This window comes from Neofelis nebulosa, chromosome 3, assembly GCF_028018385.1.
Source record: "Neofelis nebulosa isolate mNeoNeb1 chromosome 3, mNeoNeb1.pri, whole genome shotgun sequence".
In the NCBI taxonomy this organism is placed as follows: domain Eukaryota; kingdom Metazoa; phylum Chordata; class Mammalia; order Carnivora; family Felidae; genus Neofelis; species Neofelis nebulosa.
In genome coordinates this window covers 53,861,152-53,881,713 of record NC_080784.1, presented here as the reverse complement: position 1 = coordinate 53,881,713, position 20,562 = coordinate 53,861,152, and the positions used below count along the sequence as shown (strand labels likewise).

Below are 20,562 nucleotides of genomic sequence, written 5' to 3'. Positions count from 1 at the left end.
CTGAGCCACCCAGGCACCCCATTATTATTTTAATTTTAGAGAAAGAACATGAGCAAGGGAGAGGGGAAGAAGGGGAGGGGGAGAGAGAATCTTAAGCAGGCTTCATGCTCAGTGCAGAGCCCAACGTGGAGCTCAATCTCATGACACTGGGATTATGACCTGAGTTGACACCAAGAGTCAGGTACTTAACCAGCTGAGCCATGCAGGTATCCCTTTCATTCCCTTTTAAAAAGAATTCCATTCTGAGTCCTTGCTCCTTTAGAACTGTAATCTAAAGGTCAGTTATTGCTAGCAAAGTCAGATGTGCCTCTTTGCCAAACTTGAAAATGATTCACATGAAGAACCTATTGGTTCAGATCTGAGGAGGCACTGATTTCTTTACTATAATACTTATAGCCTGATAATGTATAATATCGGGAACAATCAAGAATGTTCATTGTCACCATTCCTATTCAATACCATACTGAGATAATGCAATAATACAAGAAAAGGAAATAAAAGGTATACAGATTGGGAAGGAAGAAAAAAACTGTTCACAGATGACATGATTGTCCATGAAAGAAAAAAATTGATAAATTGGACTTCATTAAAATAAATAATTTCTGCTCTGTGAAGGATCCTATTGAGAGAATAAAATGACAAGCCACATTCTGTGAGAAAATATTTGCAAAACATATTTGATAAAGAACTGGTACTCAAAGTATGCAAAGAACTCTTAAAATTCCACAGTAAGAAAACAACCCAACTTAAAAATGGGCAAATGTTCTGAACAGACACCTCACCACAAAAAGATATACAGATGGCAAAACAGAATATGAAAAGATACTCAACATCATATGTTGTTAGAGGACTGCAAATTAAAACAACAGTAAGATACTAATAAAATGGCTAAAATCCAAAACACTGACAATACCAAATGCTGGTGAGGATGTGGAGCCATAGGATCTCTCATTCATTAATGGTCAGAATGCAAAATGATACAGCTACTTTGGAAGACAGTTTGACAGTTTTTACAAAGCTAAACATACTCTTACATATGATTGAACAAATATACTTCTCAGAATTTACCCAAGGAGTTGAAAACTTAGGTCTGTACAAACACCTGCATGTGCATGTTGATAGCAGTTTATTCATAATTGCCAAAACTTGAAAGCAGCCAAGATTTCCCTCAATGACATGAAACTATGGTACAGACGATGTAAAGTTATTAAACATTAAAAAAAAGTGAGCTAACAAGCAATGAAAAGACATAGAGGAAACTTACATGTATATTGCTAAGTGAAAGAAGCCAATCTGAAAGGTTACATACTGTATGATTCTAGCTTGATGACTTTCTTAGAAACGCAAAATGATAGAAACAATAAAAGATCAGTAATTGCCAGGGATTCAGGAGGGGAAGAGAGAGGTAAATAGAGCACAAGGGATTTTTAGGGCAGTGAAATTATTCTTTATGATAGTGTAATAGTAGATACATGTTATGCATTTATCAAAACCTATAGAATGAACAACACCAAGAGTGAACCCTAATATAAACTATAGACTTTAGATAATAAGAATGTATCAATATTGTCCATCAACTGTAACAAATGTACCACATGAATGTAAGATATTAATAATGGAGGATAATGGAGAGAGCAAGGGAGGTATAAGATAACTCTCCCTACTTTCCATTCGTCTTTCTGTAAACCTAAAGCTACAAAAAGTAAAGTCTACTGACTAAAAAAAAAAAGATGAATATATGATCAATTCATATAAGAGAAATTAAGAAATAATCATTAGGAAAATAACACTAAGAGTTCCACTCATACAAGGAGAGAATCAGAACAGGAATAAAAACTATAGAAAATAAATAAGGTAAAAATAATAAAAGAAATTTACAAGAATTAAAAAAAATAAGTCTTAAAATGGAAAGATCCCTCTGATAACTGAAAAGATTTTTAACATATATAAGCATATTTGATAAAAATGTTAGAGCTCCAAGAATACATATGAGGCCCTATACTTTTCTATTTCTCTCTCTAGAAAAAGAGTTTTCCTATAAGGGAATGTGCATCAAATGATCATTAGATTTGATGCTAGAAATGGAGTCAGGCTTTGAAGATTCCTCATGGGAAATATTTCAAGCCTAGAATTTCATACCTAGTAAAATGATCAACCCAGTTTGAAGATAAGGACAGTTTTGAAAATGCAAGAATTCAGAAAAATCATCAAGACTACATCGTATATATCTCAAGAGATTTCTGCCTCCACTCATGAGTAGTTAACTCTACAGGAATTGCTGTATCCCCCAAAATGAGTAGAAAATTAGACAGAAAACTATTTTCTGATATTGAACAACAGGCAGCATGGAATTATGATCCCTGGGAAAGGGAGAACAAATGAGGTCCTATAATTGCCCCAATTACTGCCAGAAAGCAGTTCCTAAGCCAGAGATTTGAGGAACCCAGGCGTTTCACTGAGTTGAGGGAACAGAGATCAGAGTGTGAAGAGGCCATGTTGTCTAGAATTTGCCGGCAGAAGGGGGAAAAAGAGCTGCTCACAAAGAGAGCACACAAGCCACAGATCACAGAGGGGTGCACTCTTTGACCTTCTCTTGAATATCAATTTATGCATGCATGAAACCACCAGAAAGAACCACTAGCAAATAGTAGTCTTATCAATTCTCAGAGTTTACACAGGGCTGGAAATAGTTCAACTTCCCACCATCCCGAGTAGAGAGACTTTACAGTACATACAGCATTGGGTAAAATCATTTGAAAGGTCTTGCGTTAATAGTGGGGCTAAATTGGCTGTAAAATAAAGGCTCTGAATAGGCCCTAATAGAGCTTAAAATCAAGCCTTGGAATGATCAAATTGGTCCACAAAAGACTTAATAGTGTGCCATAATAAAGCCTAATACTCTTTAAAGAAACACCAATATTCAACATTCATAAAATTCAGTGCCTGGCATCCAATAAAAATTAGTAGGCATGCCATTTGCAACAACATGGATGGACCTAAAGGGTATAATGCTAAGTGAAATAAGTCAATCAAGGAAAGACAAATATCATGTGATGTCCATCATATGTGGAATTTTAGAAACAAAACAAGCAAACAAAGGAAAAGAGAAACAAACAAACAAACAAATCAGACTCTTAAATACAGAGAACAAACTGATGGTTACCAGAGGGGAGGGGAGTGGGGGATGGGTGAAATAGGTGATGGGGATTAAGAGTACACTTATCTTGATGAGCACGGAGTAATGTGTAGAATTGTTGTATCAATATAGTGTACACCTGAAACTAATATAACACGGTAGGTTAATTATACAATTTTTAAAAAAGAGAAGAAAAATTACTAGTCATGCAAAAAAAAAAAAAAACAGAAAAACATAACGTGTAACCAGCAGAAACATGAATCAACAGGAACAGAACTAGAAATTACAGACTGTATAATTAGTAGACAAGAACCTTAAGACAGTCATTACAAATTATATAAATAGGCTCAAGAATATAACTGAAAATAATGAATTATAATGAGAAGAGAAAAGAAAGACCTAAAGACCTAAATCGACCTTTAAAAATACGATCTGTAAAACAGACCAAAAATCACCTCTAATGGGGATTAATAGCACATTAGAGCCGTAGAAGAAATGTCAGTGAGCTTGTATGGTAGTAGAAATTATCCACCGTGAAGCACAGAGGAAAAAAACAATACTGGGAAAAAGGAACAGCACTGGTGAGCTGTGAGACAGTATTACCCGTGGCCAAAAAAACCCATGTAATTGGACTATCAGAAAGAGGCTGGAAGAGAAAAAGAAATATTTGAAGAAATGAAAGGTGGAAATTCCAAATGTGTTGAAAACTATAAACCCAAAGATTCAAAAAAGTCAATCAACCTCATGTATGCAGAAAACTATATCAAGTTATATCATAATCAAATTGCTGAAACCCAGTCATAAAGGAAAAGAAAATCTTAAAAGATGCTAAAAAATATATACATTATATTTCTAGAAAAAAATATAGCATAAAATCTTTTTGATTTTAGCTTAGGTAAAAAAATCTTTTAGAATATAAAACCATGCACTATAAAAGAAAAATTGATAGACTTTTTCAAAATGGAAAATGTTGGCCCTTTATTTTATTTATTTATTTTAATGTTTATTTATTTTTGAGAGAGAGACAGAGAGACAGAGTGCGAGTGGCAGAGGAGCAGAGAGAGAGGGAGACACGGAATCTGAAGTAGGTTCCAGGCTCTGAGCTGTCAGCACAGAGCCCGATGTGTGGCTCGAACTCACAGACCGTGAGATCATGACCTGAGCTGAAATCGGAGGCTTAACCAATTGAGCCACCCAGGAGTCCTAAAAATGTCAGCCCTTTAAAAGACACTGCTATGGAAACCCCAGATAGGGAAAAAAATATTTGAAAAACATATATCTGATATAAGAATATATAAATACATTTTATAACTTCATAAAAGAAGACAAAAATTCAATTTGAACAAATACTTGAGCAAAGCAGATACATGAGTGGCAAACAAGCACATGAAAAGATGCTCAAAGGTATCTATTTTTAGGAAAAGGACTTTTAAAATCACCATGAGATATCCCAACACACCCACTTGAATGGCTAAAATTGAAGATTGATCATACCAAGTGCTGGTAAGGCTGCGAAGAAACCGCCATTCTCTTACAATGTTGATGCGAAGGTGAAATGGAACAGAAACTTTAGATAATAGGTTCAGAATTGCTGTGACCTAGATATTTCATTTCTGGTATTTATCAAAGAAAAATGAAACCATATGACCACAGAGAGACTTGTACACCTCTGTTTATGAGTTTTACTCATATTAGCTCCCCAGTGAAATTGGTCAATGAATTTAAAAAATTGTGGCTGGGGGCACCTGGGTGACTCAATAGGTTGAGGGTGGGACTCTTGGTTTTGGATCAGGTCATGATCCCAGGGCCATAGGATCAAGCCCCCAGTCAGGTTTCACACTGAGCGTGGAGTCAGCTTGAGATTCTCTCTCTCTCTCTCTCTCTCTCTCTCTCTCTCTCTCTCTCTCTCTCCCTTCCCCTCTCCCCGATTTTCTCTCTCTCCAAATATTTTTAAAATTGTGGCTGTAACAGACTACTGATACTATAACAACATAAGTGAATCTCAAGAGCACTGTGCTAAGAGAAAGAAATCAAATGTAAAAGAAAACACATTGTATGACTCCATATAGATGAAACTCTGTATAAGGCCAAACTATAGTAACGGGAAGCAGATCAGTGGTTCCCAGGGGCAAAGGGATGGGGTAAGGGGATTGAACCAAAAGAGGCTTAAGGAAACTGGGAGGGGCGATGGAAACATTTCACATTTGATTGTGGTGTTGATCCAAGTGAATATATTTGTAAAACTCATAATTGTACACTTAAAATGGGTGAATTTTATGAAACATGATCTATACCTTATTAAAGCTGACTTTTTAAAAAAAGAGCATTTAGAATCTATTGAAGGGTGTTGAGCATTGCGTATTCTGGGGGGGTGGGGGTGGGGTGAGTTCATAGCATGGCAGAAAAGACTCACTCCTGTCCAGGCATCTTAAATGAAGCCTTGATAACAATGAAATCTCCCCTCGCATACATGTACAAGCCCACACATACACAGGGGAAAACCAATGACACTATGATATGAAATAGATGACTCTAGAAAAAATGGGGGAAAAAAGTTTCGAAGACAGAGGATGGCGTGTGAGATATAAGAAATAGCGGCAGCTGAGTGTGACTCCAGATACATAAAGGAAAACAAAAGAGGCTTCATTAAACCTTGATATTTGGAAAATTCCTCCTCAAATGACAAATTTTAACAACAGGGTGTCATAGGTCCTTCTCTGTGTTTCCAATTATTGGGCTTGATTCTACAGAAATGATTCATGTAATCAAATTGTTATAATGCCTGGTTTTCAACTTTTAAAATTTTGAGTATTAACCTGTCAATAAGGTAAAGTTAATAAAGGCACAGAATAGAATATACACATTGGGAACCTGTGTAAAAATAGTAACAGAACAAAAAGTAGGATGTGAAGTTGAAAGGAGGACATGTATGTGTTGGGAGGGAGGGGTCGGTAGATACAGTTTAAAGTTGATAAATCAAGATATAAAGACTTAAATATATTAATTTAAATCATAAAGTCAGTCATGAAAAGGATGAAACATAACTGATAAAAGCTTAGGGGTAGGAGAGGAGAGGATACAGGCGGAAGGAAGGTAAGGAAGTGCCCTCTGCATCTTTCATGGTGGAAATCAATATAATTAGCCCAGAGATATACTTAAAATTGTTAGTATTCTTTACAGTTGTAAGGGTAATGAAAAAAGAGATTCATCCACAAAAACTATTCTCTCTCTCTTTTTTTTAATGTTTGTTTATTCTTGAGACAGAGGGGGACAGAGGGCAAACAAGGGAGGGGCAGGGAGAGAGGGAGACACAGAATCCGAAAACAGGCTCCAGGCTCTGAGATGTCAGCACAGAGCCGGTCCGGGGCTCAAACTCACCAACCGTGAGATCACGACCTGAGCCAAAGTCCGACGCTGAACTGACTGAGCCACCCAGGCGCCCCAACCATAAGAACTATCCTCGTTGCTGATTTTTGTGGTGATGGCAGGGGAGGCAAACTTCTCTTCAATTGAGACCTTTTGGGGCTGTTCCCATTTTGAAAAAAAAAAAATTCTCATGGATAACTTCTATAATAATAAAATCTAGCTCAGTAAATGAGTAGGTAGATAAATTAGTAGAAGAAGAAGAGATCTAATGAGCCAAGGCAAATGTCCAGAATACATTACTGTGAAGTGAAAGACTAGGATTGCAGGATGTTTTGTATAGTACGATCCTTGTATAAAAGAAAAATGAGGCGTGGCCGGGGGGGGGGGGTGGCGGTTGTCAGGGAGGTGTATAAATATATTTGCAAACGAAAAGAAAATGTCTGGAAGCCCTTCGTATAAATGAAACTGCTACCAGAGCCACTTCTTGGGAATGACATTCACAAGCCAAAGGACTGGAGGACTTTATGTTTTTGCTTTACATACCTCAGTGCGGTTTGGCTTAAACACACTTAACACAGGATACATGTTACACACACGTATGTATTAAATACACTCAAATACGTGATACCATTAAATATCATCTTAAAATGTGAAGTTAAGAAACAAAGAAACTAGCCAATTACCTAAAAATACATGGGGACGTGTGTCCTTGAGTGACGTCAGAAAGGATGAACGAGGGGACAGAATTCTATCCTTTATGTGTTCCACCTCTGCTTGGAGGACTCAGCCTCCTCCTAAGAATCACGTTAAATATGCTTTCCTCTCTACACAAATAATTTGCTTTTGTTACAGGAAATCCAGAAGGCAGAGAGGAAGGTAAAAATTGCCTACAACACCATCATCCAGAGATCACCACTATCAGCATTCTGGTATGTAATTTTCCATCGCCAGTTTTTTTAAAAAAGCAAAGCTGGGATCATTATCTACATCCTGTTTTGTGACCTGCTTTTAAAAGAGTGTATCGTGGCCATCTGTTCATGTCAGAACCCATTTTTCCTGTAACATAGCAGGCAAGGCTGCAAGGCGTCTTATTGGAAAGTGGCACCCGTACGTCTTGTACCATTCCTTTTGGAAACGCGCAAGCTGTTTCCATCTTTTTATATCAGAAATAGAGCTGCAAGGATGCCCTTTGCTCATGTCCTCTATTAATCCGGGTTGAGGTTAAAAGTCCTAAAAGTGGAATTGGTAGCAAGACCATAACATGCTAGTTTTCTGACAGATTTTGCCAAATCAACCTTTAGGTATTTCATATCACAGGATGTGAGTATGTCCTTCCCTGTACTTTCTCTGATAAAGGTTATTATTCTGTTTATACTCACGAAGTTAATTTATTTTTAAGAAGTTGTCTTTTACTTTTTTAAAAAGTTTTTATTTATTTTATTTGAGAGAGAGAGAGAGTGAGCACGAATGAGCAGGAGAAAGGGGCAGAGAGAGAGATGGAGAGGGAATCCTAAACAGGCTCTATGCTCAGCACGGAGCCTGATGCAAGGCTTGATCCCACGACCCTGGGATCATTACTTGAGCCGAAATCAAGAGTTGGATGCTCAACCAACTGAACCACCCAGGTGCCTCTGTCTTTTACTTTTTAACCTAGTTTTTCATAAGCAAGTAATACATGCATGTTGAAAGTCAGAAAAATTCAGATCCATGCAAAGAACAAAATAAAAATCATCTGTAATCCTACCACGTGTAGAGAACCACTATGAACGCTTTGGTGATGAATTTCCAGAGTTTTTACAGATGCATATACACTTTTTAAAAAATGAGGCCAAATTTCAGTAAGCAGTATAGTAAACTATATATAAATAAATACAATTTTGAAGCCAATATTATTAACTGTATGCCACTGTACAGACTCAACATTAATTTATTTAACCACTATTAGTCAAATAAGTTATTTGCACCCTTCAACTATTACAAATAAACCTGTAATAAACATCCTTATAAAATATATATTTAGTTGTTGGTCTAACATTTTTAAAGCTGTATTTCTGTAAGTGGAATTACTAAGTCAAAGAAGATGCACATACATAAGGATCTTCATCTCTGATGGGTTGATTTCTACAAAAGTAATGCTGATTTACATTCTCACAGTGAGGAAAGAAGCTCATTTATCTGGCCCTTCGTCAGTGGCTTTTATCAAGTTTTCAAGAAATCTTTGTCAATCTGCTCAACTAAAATGGTAACATAGTTGTAATTTCATTTTCTAATAATATTTATGCTGTATTTGTCAACCACTTGTATTTCTCAGGTGATGAACTGGCTGTCCGTATCCTTGACTCATTTTTACATTGCAGTGTTTATCATTTTCTTGATGATGTACAGGGCCTCTTTAGACGATAAATATATTTAATTCCTACATTAATTTGTCACATATATTGTAAATATTTTTCTCAACTTATCTTTCGCTTCTTAATTTTATGGTATTTGTTGTTCACAAAAGATTATCATCTTACGTCAATTTATTAATCTTTCTTACCAAGTTTTGCCTCTGCTGTTCACACTTAGGAATATCTTCCCCATCCCAATATGACAGGAATATACAAGCAGTCTAAAATTTTTTCACTATTAATTATGAATATTTTATATGTATGAAAAGAACAGAAGCTAATGTAACAGCACTAATGTCAAACAGGTATTTATATTTTGTACATTTACTTCAACTCCCTTTTTCTTCTTCCCCTCTCTTTTTTTTTAAAACATAATTTATTGCCAAATTGGTTTCTGTACAACACCCAGTGCTCATCCCAACAAGTGCCCTCCTCGATGCCCATCACCCACTTTCCCCTCTCCCCCACTCCCCATCAACACTTAGTTTGTTCTCAGCCCTTAAGAGTTTCTTGTGGTTTGCCTCCCTTCCTCTCTGTAGCTTCCCCCTGCCCCGTTCCCCTCCCCCGTGGTCTTCTGTTAAGTTTCTCAAGATCCCCATATGAATGAAAACATACGGTATCTGTCTTTCTCTGCCTGACTTATTTCACTTAGCATAATACCCTCTAGTTCCATCCTCATTGCTGCAAATGGCCAGATTTCATTGTTTCTCATTGCCAAGTAGTATTCCATTGTATATATAAACCACATCTTCTTTATCCATTTGTCAGATGATGGATATGTAGGCTCTTTCCATAATTTGGCTATTGTTGAAAGTGCTGCTATAAACATTGGGGTACATGTGCCCCTAGCATCAGCACTCCTGTATCCCTTGGGTAAATCCCTAGCAGTGCTATTGCTGGGTCATAGGGTATTTCTATTTTTAATTTTTTGAGGAACCTCCACACTGTTTTCCAGGGCAGCTGCACCAGTATGCATTCCCACCAACAGTGCAAGAGGGTTCCCATTTCTCCGCATCCTCGCTAGCATCTATAATCTCCTGATTTGTTCATTTTAGCCACTCTGACCGGTGTGAGGTGATATCTCATTGTAGTTTTGATTTGTATTTTCCTGATGAGGAGTGACATTGAGTATCTTTTCATGTGACTGTTGGCCATTTAGATGTCTTCTTTGGAAAAGTGTCTATTCATGTCTTCTGCCCATTTCTTCACTGGATTATTTGTTTTTCGGGTGTGGAGTTTGGTGAGTTCTTTATAGATTTTAGATACTAGCCATTTATCCGATATGTCATTTGCAAACATCTTTTCCCATTCCATCGGTTGCCTTTTAGTTTTGTTGATTGTTTCCTTTGCAGTGCAGAAGCTTTTTATCTTCATGAGGTCCCAATAGTTCATTTTTGCTTTTAATTCCCTTGCCTTTGGAGATGTGTTGAGTAAGAAATTGCTGTGGCTGAGGTCAAAAAAGTTTTTTCCTGTTTTCTCCTCTAGGGTTTGATGGTTTCCTGTCTCACATTCGGGTCCTTCATCCATTTTGAGTTTATTTTTGTATATGGTGTAAGACAGTGGTCTAGTTTCATTCTTCTGTATGTTGCTGTCCAGTTCTTCCAGCACCATTTGTTAAAGAGACTGTCTTTTTTCCATTGGATGTTCTTTCCTGCTTTGTCAAAGATGAGTTGGCCATACTTTTGTGGGTCTAGTTCTAGGGTTTCTATTCTATTCCATTGGTCTATGTGTCTATTTTTGTGCCAATACCATGCTGTCTTGATGATGACAGCTTTGTAGTAGAGGCTAAAGTCTGGGATTGTGATGTCTCCCATTTGGGTTTTCTTCTTCAATGTTACTTTGGCTATTCGGGGTCTTTTGTGGTTCCATACAAATTTTAGGATTGTTTGTTCTAGCTTTGAGAAGAATGCTGGTGCAATTTTGATTGGGATTGCATTGAATGTGTAGATTGCTTTGGGTAGTATTGACATTTTAACAATATTTATTCTTCCAATCCATGAGCATGGAATGTTTTTCCATTTCATTGTATCTTCTTCAATTTCCTTCATAAACTTTCTATAGTTTTCAGCATACAGATCTTTTACATCTTTGGTTAGGTTTATTCCTAGGTATTTTATGGTTCTTGGTGCAATTGTGAATGGGATCAGTTTCCTTATTTCTCTTTCTGTTGCTTCATTATTGGTGTATAAAAATGCAACTGATTTCTGTACATTAATTTTATACCCTGCAACTTTGCTGAATTCATGTATCAGTTCTAGCAGACTTTTGGTGGAGTCTGCCAGGTTTTCCACATAGAGTATCATGTCGTCTGTGAAAAGTGAAAGTTTGACTTCATCTTTGCCAATTTTGATGCCTTTGATTTCATTTTGTTTTCTGATTGCTGAGGCTAGGACTTCCAATACTATATTAAACAACAGTGGTCAGAGTGGACATCCCTGTCACGTTCCTGATCTCAGGGGGATCTGTGTTCCTGTGTCTTTATGTCACAGACAGAACTAAGGCTTGATCATTATTTTCTCCCCTTTGTATCCAAAAGTAATCATTACCTTGAAGTTAGTGAGTGCTATTACCATGTACGGGTTTGTACATTAGTGACATCTGTATAAACAGCCACAAACAATATATATATACTCTTGCTCAGTATGTTTTGCAAAAATGGCTTCATGATTCATGTAACCTTTTTGCAACTTGCTTTAAAAAAAATGGTGTTTTTAAGATTTGCTCATCTTACTACATAGATCTCTGGTTCTTCTATTTTTGTGTGATTTGATTCCAATAAGTGGATAAACCTCATTTTATTTATCCATTCATTCATTTTTTACAAATTACCGTGTGATGAGCATGTCCTCTTGTGCACATCTATGAGAGTTTTGCTCACCAATGTGGCTTTAATTTACTTTGTAGACTTAAGGGCAGTAGGGCGAGCTCTTTTAGCGCTACTGTGAATTCCCAAAATGGTCTCCAAAGTACCAATTTATTCTCCCACCAGCAATACCTAAGAATTCTCATTTCCTCCATATTCCCACCAAACCTGGTGTTATCAGACCAGGGTTTTTTGTTTTTTTTTTTTTTTTACTTTTAACTAATTGGATGGGTGATAAATGGAATTTTTTTGTTTTAATTTTTTTTCCCTAATTACTTTTGAGATGGTTTTTGATTATATGGGTTTTCCCCTCTGTGTATGACCTTCATATCCTTTGACCATTTAGGAAAGTGCAATTTTTTTTTAAAAAGATCTCATTTCTAATACCAACTAAAAATAGAATTGCTTAGAAATATATGTAACAAAAATGTGCACGTTTACATGATGATATAAATTTAATTGAAATACATTAAAGAAGTATCCTAAGGAAAAGGAGAGATATACGTTGATCAAGATTAGGAAGACTCCTATCTTAAAGATGTACATTCTCCCCAAATCACTCAAAAATTGAATTTATTTTCAACCAATATTCCACCTGTTGTTTTTGAGAAACTTTATAAACTGGTTCTAAAATTTTACCCAAGAGCAAAGGCCCAAGAATGGAAAATATACTCCTGAGGAAAAAGAATAAGATAGGAGACCCCTATGAGATACCAACAGTTATTAAAAACTGTAGCAATTAAGAGTGGAGATACACAGGTAAAACAGGGAAACTAGACCCTCACCCACATGGGCAATAGTACATTCCAGAAGAGACATGGAAGATCACTAGGAAAATAATGAGCCATTCAATGAATGATGCTGGGACAACTGGTTTTCTATGTAGAAAAACATGAAACTGTATCCTTACTTTATAATCACTCTCAACTGTCCTATCCAAACTGATGGAAGAATTAAATATCAAAAGCAAGAATTAAAACTTTTTTTAAAATGTATAGAATATCTTAAGAATAAAGAGAAATTTTTTGTTGACAAATCAAGTATTATATAATAATTTTTTTTAAATCCATCTTTCTCAATGATTTGAAATGCTTCCCTTATCACATATTAAATTTCCACATATTCATGGGCCTATTTCTGGACTCTGTTCCTAAATATTAATTACTCCAGTTTAATAATACAGTTCAATTTCTTCCTTTAAGGCTTTCTTTATTGGGGTGCCTGAGTGGTTCAGTTGGTGAAGCATCTCACTCTTGATTTTGGCTCAGGTCATGATCTTATAGTTCATGGGATCGAGCCCTGCATAGGGCTCTGTGCTGACAGTGTGGAGCCTGCTTGGGATTCTCTCTCTCCCTCCCTCTCTCTCTTTCTAAATAAAGAAATAAATTTAAAAGAAGACTTCTAAAAAAAAGACTTTATTATTCTTTCTTGCTCATTTTTCTAATATAATTTAAGAATAATTTTGACAAGTTGGGACGCCTGGGTGGCTCAGTTGTTTAAGCGTCTGACTTCGGCTCAGGTCGTGATCTCATGGTTGGTTAGTTTGAGCCCCGCAATGGGCTCTGGGCTGATAGCTCGGAGCCTGGAGCCTGCTTTGGATTCTGTGTCTCCCTGTCTCTCTGCCCTTCCCTCCCTTACACTCTGTCACTGTCTTCCTCAAAATAAATAAACATTAAAGAAAATTTTTAAAAAAGATTAATTTTGACAACTTAAAAATGACTGTGCTAGTTTTTGTTGGTATTACATTTAAGTCCATGTTTTATTTTCAAGAAATTGGTTTGCTAATTTAATATTAGAAAAAGAAACCTATTGGTTTTTGTATATTTGAGTTATTTTTATTAGTTCTGATAGTTTTTGAGTTACTTGTCTTAGATTTCTCAGGAAGAAGAGATATCATCTGTTACATCTTTTCCTTATATATGTAGTTTTACTGCTTTTTCTTGTTATATTACACAGGCTAAATTTCCAAAACAAAGTTAAATAATATCAGTGTTAGGCACATCTCATTTATCTTGAATTTGTCTATTGGCTTTCAGTAGATAATCTGGAAAGTTTTCCTTTTCGCTGGGTTACAAGAAGCTTTTACAAGAATGTCACTGAATTCTGTTGAATGTCTCTTAAAATACCTACCAGGACAATTGTCAACAATTACCTTTCTATTTTGACTTGCTGGTGTGACAAATAACACTAATACTCTTCTTAATGTTGAATTCTCCTTTCACGATGGGATGAATTCTACTTAGTCACAATATATTAAATATCATATTTGACTCAAATTGATTTTAAAAAATACTTTTGCTTCTGTATTGATAAACCGAACTTACCTATAGATATGTGTGTGACCGAATTTATTTTAAAATAAAACTCAAAACTTTGTATAAAAATAACATGTACTCATGATAGAAAAAAATTTAAATGTAAGTAGTTACAAAGAAGATCATTTCCTATAATCCCAACACTCAGAGGCAACCTCTGTGAATATTTTGGCGTGTTTCTTCTTAGTCTTTTTTGGGGTATGGGGGAGGGAGCTTTTCCAAAGCTGAAATCAGTAGGGACCATGGTTGAACGTGGAATTTTTGAAATGGACTTAAATCCTGACTTTATGATTTATAAACTACACCACACTCATCAATATCCCTGATCTTTTGAAATCTCACTTTCCCAGCCAGTGAAATAATAACTGCCTCACAAGCGTTGTTGAGAGAAGCAGAAAAATATACGTAAAGTCCTTGGCATGACGTCTGGTACAAATAGTCTCTAAATACATATTAGTTCTTATCGGGCTGTGTGTACACTTTTGTCTTCCTCTTATCACCGAACACTACATCATAGGCTTTTGTTCATATCATTCAAACTTACAATAAACACAATTTCAAATTTTCCTCTTCCTGTATGTGTGTGCACACACGTACACACACATACACATAGAGCTTTATCTAATATTTGTGTATAAAATTGCTGCCTACATTTCAGATTCCCACCCCCAACCCTGGTTTTGGCTCTCAGAAGGAAAACTGGTTGGGACAAATACTGTATGGAACTGTTTCAGGATTCCTGATCCAAACTATCAAATTGCTTTCCAGAAAGACTGTGGACTCCCAGCAGCCGCGTGTGAGAATGAGCATGGTCCTCTGGCACCCAGCACAGGCTAGAACTATCTCATTCCTCCTTAAGAGCACCTCATTCTCCCCCCACCCCCGCCCCAGCAAATACTTTTGAGCACAGACCCCAGGGCACTCTGGGGTGAGCATCAGACACGAGTGAGAACAAGACAGACCAGGTTCCTGCTCCTGCTCCAGAGCTCGCTTTCTAGTTGACAGATGGCCAGTAGAGCAAATAAGCAAAAGTAAATGGCCAATCACTTTCCAAAAGAGGTAAGCGCTGTGCAGAGTAGAGGACAGTGTGATAGAATCACCGCAGAGGCACTGGGTTATTCAGAGGATCAGGAAAGACCTCTCCCAGGGGGTGGTGGCCTTAAACTGAGGTGGCAGCTCTTGCAAGGTCAGGAAGGCCAGGGGAGGTGAAGGCAAAGGAGGGAGGCAGGCGAGGAGTTGGGCTTTCTTTTGAAATGCCCCATTTAACTATTGTAAGCAAGGCTGACTTACCTTTTAGAAAGATCACTGTGGCTGTTGTGTGGATGAGGCTGTGGGGCATGAGCCGGAAGCAGGGTCGCTAGGAGACCTTGGCAGGAGGCCCAGTGAGAAGTGGTGGGACAGGGTATTGTCAGTGGAAATGGAGGAAATGCATAGAAAGCGTGAGGTGCTAATGACAAGGTGGGGCTGACCTTCACGTGTGGAGGGGAGGGGAGAGGAAAGAGATACCCCTCAATCCTCCAGAAGAATTACAACCTTCTGCTGCACTCCCAGCCCCCTGCTGCGGGGCGTCTGCATTCAGAATTCAGAACCCAGCATCCAGCAGGGATTTGACAGATCCATTTGTGAAAATTGAACACGCTGCATAAACACACACGCAAGAGGGTATTCGATCTGGGAAGCCAAGCTCTGCCGGGAGCACCCACCATCTAAAGCCTTAGCTGGAGCCCAAATTTGAAAGTTGGTCTGTACCTAATGGATGAAGGGCCCCCAAGATCTGTGTGAAGCCACAGGGCTGCTCAGTGGGGGCAACCAGGAAAACCGGGCTCTAGGCCTGATCCCACCTTCGACTTGCTGTGGACCCTGCACATTCCTTTGCCCTCTCCTGGCCTCAGTTTCCTCTTCTGTAAAATGAGTTTTGAGAGCCTGGCATCCATGGCGCTCACTGACAGCCAGCCATCTGAGGATGCTGGCTCCCATATCTTTCTGATGACTCTTCCTGGAGCTCCCCCCATTGTGGGCACAGAGCTGGGCTACTCTCAGCGGAGGGAAAGGGTATTTCTCCGGCTTTCCAGAAGCCCCTCTCAGCTCTGAGAAGGGGCCCTTGACTCAGGGCCCAATTCTTGGGGTATAGGATGCCACCATGTCACAGGGCCAAGAGCCCAAACTGCAGAACTCGGGCTGCAAGCGCTCGGCTGGGCTAGGAGCATGGTCTTGAGGAGCTGGGCAGCTAGCTTCTGCCCCCACATGGTGCCACTCACCCCCACATGCCCAAAAGAAGCTCTCTCTCAAATATGACTCCAAAAGCAGGTGAGGCACAGAGGAGCAAGGTGTAACGGGCAACGGCAGGAGGCTGTCCGAAGTCTAGAGGTGTCTGGAAGATCCACGTGTGCCTGGAAGCTGGGAGGTCCATGGCAGTCATGGATCACACAACAGTGTGAATGTGCTTAGTGTCACTGAACTGTGCACTTAAAATGGTCAATGTTATGTATATCTTACCACACACACACACACACACACTCCAGAGTCGTTAGGAGCCACACCCTTCTCTTCTCCCTCCTTGTCTCCTTCCACTCTCCCTGTTGCCCACTCTGCTCTCAGCCCACTGGCTTCCTTACTGGCCGTTCAACAAGCAAACACGCTCCCACCTTAGGGTATTTGTTCTTGTTCTTCCTCTGCCTGGAACATTCTTCCCCAGATATTGCCAGCCCCTTCACCTCCTTCAGGCCTCTGCTCAAATGTCACCTGAGTAGCAGAGGGACCTTCCCTGACCTCTGAAGATAACACAAGCCCCATCTACCCCCATCCCAGGCACTTCACTCTGATTTATTTTACTCCATAGTCCGGATCACCACCTGACACTTTGCATTTACTAATTCGTTCAGTTTCTGTCTTCCCCCAGTAGAGGGTGAGCCCCGTGAGGCTAGACCTCATTGGGTATAACTGCAGTGCCCGCACCACGTAGTAAAAGCACACAGATGTTTTTGAGTCACTGAATGGATGGCCCCTCTTCTAACATGGCCTCCGTCCTCTATGTGGCTGGCAAGTGAGTGTGTCATGAAACGTGGTCTTTGCAACAGCCTTGGGGGGCTTGTGGGGTGGGTGCCGAGCTTGGGGTTATTAACGAATGTGTGAGGATGGGAATCGCATCCCTTCACTGGGTCCATTGCCATTGCCTTTTCGCTTCTCCTTGTGGCCCAGAGCCACTGTTGTCACTTTCCAGGGGGTAGCAGGAGGAGTAGGGATTTAAATCACGGTGAAGGCGTTGAAGTCCCAGCTCTGCCTCTTCCTCGTGGAACTGCACTCTCCTCACCTGGGCCACTCTGGGGGTGTGGCTGGGGGAGCTCTTGGCATCTTCTGTGCACAGCACTTTCCGGGAGTTATAAACCCGGTGCTAATGGTAGCTGCTTTATTAAACACACCAGACACTTTCACTTTCAATCGGTCCCCCTCCATAATTGCTAGAGAGAGAGAATGCTTCCCTTTGGGCATGCCTGTAGGTCAGTTCTCAGCCACTTCTCCTTTCCTAAAAGGAGAGCTAGGGGGTACTCCCTGAACACCCAGCAGAATGGCATGCTTCTCCTCGTTGCTCCTACAGACCAAGCCTGAGATTTCCAGACCCTTGTTCAAGCCTCGGGACGGCTTCCAATGAGCCTCTTAGCTTCCTGAGGTTACAGAGGGTTTACGTAAAATCTGCATACCTGAGAGATCTGGACCAGTCCATCTTTATTCCCGTCTATCTCCTTCCTTCTGCGATTCCCCCCCCCCCATTCCTCCATCCTTTCCTTCCTTCCTTCCCTCCCTCCGTCCACAGTTACTGAGTGCGCTAGATACTTGTCATTTCTTTTCCCTTCCACATCCATTGAGTTTTCAGACTTTAGTTCTTGGGAAAAGTGGAAGAAGGTGGAGAATGTATAAATCCTACTAGATCATCTCTTTCTCAATAGACACCAATAAGTGTTTCTTGAGATCAGGAAGACCCCTGGGAAGTAACAATAGGTCACCAGCAGCCACTCTGCTGAAGGCTCTGTGCCCACACCACACCAGGAAGGGAGGTCTCCCTACCCAGATTGCAGGTGTCCTCCCTGCGCTGTGTGCTCTGAGGTTGACCACTGCAGTGTTTATCAAAATTCTTTGCCTTTTCCACAGTGACCCTCAATAAGAAATACTGTACATCTGTAAGACAGCACATACCCAGGTACACATATACACACCCTCACCCCCACCATGAAACAAAGGTTCATGATTTTTTTTTTTTACCCTTACTTCAAGCAATGCACTTGGATATATTCTATTCTACTTAAAAATATTAATTTATTTTGAGAGAGAGAGAGAGTGCACGCATGTGTACGTAGGGAGCAGGGAGGGGCAGAGAGAGAAGGAGAGAGAGAGAATCCTTTGGAGGTTCCCCACTCTTAGTGCAGAGCCTGACACGAGGTTTGAACCCACGAACCATGAGATCATGACCTAAGCCGAAATCAAGAATCAGACACTGAACCTACTGAGCCACCCAGGTGCCCCTATTCTACTTCTTTTTTTTTTTTTTTTTAAGTTTTAATTGTGGTAAAATACACAGAACATAAAATTTACTATCTTAATTTTTAAGTGTGACAGTTCAATGATGTTAAGTATATATTCACGTTGTTGTGTAACCAATTCCAGAACTTTTTCATCTTGCAAAATTGAAACTCCATGTCCATTAAAGAATAACTCCCCCTCCCCCTCCATCAGCCCCCAGCAACCACCACTCTACTATCTGTCTTTATGAATTTGACAATTGCAGAATGCCTCAGGTAAGTGGAATCATTCAGAATTTGTCCTTTTGTGACTGGCTCATTTCATTTGGCATAATGTTCTCAAGGTTCATCTCATTTTGTGGCGTGTGTTTGAATTTCCTTCCTTTTTTTTAAAAATTTTTTTTAACGTTTTATTTATTTTTGAGACAGAGAGAGACAGAGCATGAACGGGGGAGGGGCAGAGAGAGAGGGAGACACAGAATCGGAAGCAGGCTCCAGGCTCTGAGCCATCAGCCCAGAGCCTGATGCGGGGCTCGAACTCACGGACTGCGAGATCGTGACCTGAGCTGAAGTCGGACGCTTAACAGACTGAGCCACCCAGGTGGCCCAGAATTTCCTTCCTTTTAAGGCTGAATGACATTCCATTGTGTGGATATGCAAGAATTTATCTGTCCATTGTTTATCCCATGTGGTTTATCCAACCATGGCTACTGTGAACAATGCCACTATGAAAATGAATATGCAAATTTTCTTTGAGACCCGTTTTCAATTCTTAGGGGCATATACTTAGAAGTGGAATTATTGCATCATAAGGTGGTTCTATTTTTAAGTTTTTGAGGAACTGCCATACTGTTTTCCATAGTGGCCGCACCAGTTTGCATTCCCAACAACAGCGCATGGGGGTTCCAATTTTTCCACATCCTTGCCAAAACTTGTTTTCTTTCTTTCTTTCTTTCTTTCTTTCTTTCTTTCTTTCTTTCTTTCTTTCTCTTTCTTTCATAGCCATCCTAAAGAGTGGGAAGTGATATCTCATTGTGCTGTTAATTTGCATTTCCCGCAACAAGTAGTGATATTGAACATCTTTCATATGCTTGTTGGACATTTGTATGTCTTCTATGGGAACATGTCTATTTAAGTCCTTTGCTCATTTTTGAAAAAAACGTTTATTTATCTACTTTGAGTGTGAAAGCAAGCAGGGGAGGAGCAGAGAGAGTGGGAGAGAGAATCTCAAGAGCTCCATGCTCAGCATGACTGTGAGATCGTGACCTGAGCTGAAATCAAAAATCAGACGCTTAACCGACTGAGCCACTCAGGTGCCCCTGTCCATTTTTTAATCAGGTTATTTGTTTTTTAGTTTTGAATTGTAGAAGTTCTTTATATATTCTGGATATTAATCCCTTATGAGATATATGATTTGCAAACACTTTCTCCTCTTCTATAGGCTGTCTTTTCACTCTGTTTATGTCATTTTTGAAAGGCTCATGACAATCCACTAAGTTGATTTTATGAATAACTAAAGGTCCACAATTCCCCATTTGAAACCACTGCTCTGAAAAAAAACAGAGGTAAATGAAGCAGCTCAGGGACTTGATGTCCCCCGCAAGCTCCCTGCCTCTTTCAACATGATTATGTAGAATATGAGGTAGAAAGGAGTGCCAAGGGCTAAAATTGTACTTCTGAGAAAAGTTACACTTTATATTTTTTTAATGTTTACGTATTTTTGAGAGAGAGAGAGAGAGAGAGGGAGCAGGTGAGGGGCAGAGAGAGAGGGAGACACAGAATCTGAAGCAGGTTCCAGGCCCTGAGTTGTCAACACAGAGACCAATGTGGGGCTTGAACTCATGAACCATGAGATCATGATCTGAGCCGAAGTCGGATGCTGAACCGACTGACCCAGGCACCCCGGAAAAGTTTTATTTTAAATGCATATACTACTATTAGAAAAGGCAAGCACCTGAACATGAATGGGCTGACTGAG

At 39.4% G+C, this 20,562-nt stretch overlaps 1 protein-coding gene across 3 annotated transcripts in view; it reads right to left on the bottom strand.

Annotated features, from left to right (window-relative positions):
• The window catches only part of BLK (BLK proto-oncogene, Src family tyrosine kinase), a 78,705-nt gene that overhangs the window by 36,489 nt on the left and 21,654 nt on the right, over window positions 1-20,562 (bottom strand). The window contains exon 1 of one of the 3 annotated variants that reach the window (XM_058720846.1): window positions 15,361-15,703. The exons of the other annotated variants lie outside the window; for them this stretch is intronic. The gene's annotated coding sequence lies outside the window, so the exon portion shown is untranslated. Of the gene's footprint in view, window positions 1-15,360; window positions 15,704-20,562 lie in introns of those variants that run through there. 3 annotated transcript variants of the gene reach the window in all.